Source organism: Triticum urartu, chromosome 7A (assembly GCF_056163025.1).
Source record: "Triticum urartu cultivar PI428250 chromosome 7A, HENAU_Tu73, whole genome shotgun sequence".
NCBI classification, from domain to species: Eukaryota; Viridiplantae; Streptophyta; class Magnoliopsida; order Poales; family Poaceae; genus Triticum; species Triticum urartu.
Genome location: NC_141879.1, coordinates 456181163 through 456183929, shown reverse-complemented (window position 1 = coordinate 456183929; position 2767 = coordinate 456181163). Strand labels below are relative to the sequence as shown.

The window sequence follows — 2767 nt, the reverse complement described above, 5'->3', positions numbered from 1 at the left end:
ACGGCCCAAAGAATGTCATGTAGCTGCGTCTCCGGCCCGCCCAGGACGAAAATCCCATTTTCTGTCATGATTTTTTGTCATAGAAGTAGGAGCCCACCACATCTATGATGATACCAGGTTTTGTCACAATTATTGTCATAGAAGTGTCATATGTATGACAGAAAAAATTTCGTTCGACCCAAAATGTCACGGATGTATCTTTTTTTTGTAGTGACAACGTATGTTCTATGTCCTAAGACCTGAGATCATGCATGTACTCAGGATGGTGATATACTTGCTTTGGGCCGACCAAACGCTACTCCTTAACTGGGTAGTTATCTCTACTCATAATGTCTCAGTTGGTAGCTCGCGTTCCGGGTTTTATTTTCGTCCCACCTCACCCGGTCTTTTTTGGTACTTCTTTGGTACTTGCTCCCACCTCCCGCTCAGCCGAGACGGTTATTTTCGTAGTCCCTCCCACCTTCCAGGTAGTTCCCTCCATGCAAAAAAAATCGAACCAACCGATCTCTACTCCTAATGAAGCAGTTGGTAGCCTCGTACGGTTTATTTTCGTCCCACCTACCATGGTTTTATTTGGTACCTGCTCCCACCTCCCAATTTTGTCGGTTTTTTTCGTCGGTTTTTTATTCGCCCCCTCCCACTGGCTGGATAAACCCAATGTTTATTTGGTAACACAATGAATTCACATATGGTGATTGATTTCTTCTTTGGTAACCCAACTAACGGATGGTAATCAATCTTCAAATATCAAAACCAAACATACAAGGCAACAATTAATTCATTTTTTTGACCGATTATTTTTCGTCTCCCCTCCCACATACCTTTTCGCTTCACCGCCCACATAAACCCATCGGATTAGTTACCATATAAAAGAATTAATCACAATCAATCAAGCATTGATGGGATATTTCCTTACATTGATGTGATTTTCATTTCTTATCATGAATCATACACGTCAAAAAAGGTAAAACGTGCGAGTATCGTGGGCACATGCCCTACAAATCCGAAAATGCCTACAAAAATTAAATCAGAATCAATCAAGCATTGCTGGTATATTTTACTTGTTTTGATGGGATTTTTGAACACGGTACCATTAACTCGATCCTCCCACCGCTGCCCTCCTCACGAGCCTGGACGGCCGATCCTCTCGACGTCTACCCTCATGTGTCCTCGCGCCGCCATCATCTTCTTCTCTTCGATCTCCTTGACTAGGAGGACTCCTCTGTGCCCCAGGCCCTGGCCGACGTTGGCGACTCCTCGGTACTCCACCCGCGCCATCACATCCAACGCAGGCGAAACTCCAGCTGATGCCACGGGATCCACATCCTACGCTCGTCGGCCATCTTCCACTCCGGCTGCTGCGTGGTGCCTCCGCTGCGGGAGGCAACCTGGCAGGGGCAGACGTAGCCGTCCTCGTGCAGCCCGATCCATGCGTCTAGCTCGGCGGTGAAGTAGCCTCGGCCTCTGAAAGGCAGCATCCACTCCCCATGGCGCCTCCACTTGCAGCTCCTGGTGTCGACGGAGTACGTGCCGCAGACCGCCCTGCTCCACGAGGACACGAATATGGTGCGCCCGTTCGGGTGCAGCACGTAGGAGAAGATCATCTCGTCCTTGGTGAAGGGCCTTGGCATGCTTTTCCAGGACCAGTAGGTGGGCAGCAGGTCGTCGTCTTCCGTCGTCGGTGGCTTCGCCATCGCCTCAAAGGACACAGGCCGCTCCATGAAGTGGAAGGCGAACGCGTACAGCGCGTCGCCGGCGCTGGAGGTCAGGAAGGTGTTGGAGCCACAAAGCAGTGCATCTCGAACGGGAGGGCCGACGGGCAGTCCGGCGGTGTCAGTGTCGTAGAAGAGGGTTCCGGCGTGTATGTTGCTCGTGGCGATGATGTTGCTGCCCAGGGCTGCGAACTACATGGCACGGCCACGCTCAGGTGACACTAGCCGGAGGACAGGGGGGCGCTGAGGTCGGGACTGTCGGCATCGATCTAGCGGATGGTGAAGCCCTTGTGCCAGTCGTCTAGAACCAGATAGAGGCTCTTATCCTTGTTGCCACTGCGGTTGTGGTAGTAGTTGGGCTCATCCTCCTCGCCCTTCCTTCTTTGCTTAGACATCCCGCCCCCGACTAACTGAATTCTGAAGTATATACCAGAAAAACACGTACGCAGATGAAAACACTCGAATTGATTGGACGTAGCTGGCTAACCACGGTTGATGTAGTATCGATCTACTAGAAGCAACACGGATACGCGGAAGCAATTGATACACACGGGCATGCCTCGTGCCCGCTGATCTTTCTATTGGTCTCTGGGTGTACTGTTTATAGGGGTGCAGGGTAATACATATATATAGCTATAGCTAGGACTTGCAACATAACCGATTCGGGACGGAACTACTGATCCTACTTGGTGATGGATTCCTGCACAAGCCGGACATGAGACGTGCTTTTTTTTCTTGAGGGAAACGCCGCCACCGCCGCCGCCACCGCGAAACCCTAGGGCAGGGCGCTAGGATCCCCAAAGCAGGGCAGGCAGCCAGGAGTGGTGCAAGGAGGCCGTGTCGGTCGTTCCCGCCACCAGCGTTAAACCCCAGGTATTTACGTTCCGTGTCCTCCCCACACTCTACGCTGATACATCAGCGAGGAGCTGACGATGGAAATGCTACTCCTCCCCGAACTCTATGATGCTTGATTCGATCTCGTGGAATGGAGCCATGACGGTAGGCAAGGCTATTGAGTTTGCTCCTAACGCCGGCTTGGGCAATGGGTGGGACGA

At 51.6% G+C, this 2767-nt stretch overlaps 1 pseudogene; it reads right to left on the bottom strand.

Annotated features, from left to right (window-relative positions):
* Positions 1 to 1277: 1277 nt before the first annotated feature.
* LOC125524835 (uncharacterized) lies at positions 1278 to 2107 on the bottom strand (annotated as a pseudogene).
* Between the last annotated feature and the right edge of the window lie 660 nt (positions 2108 to 2767).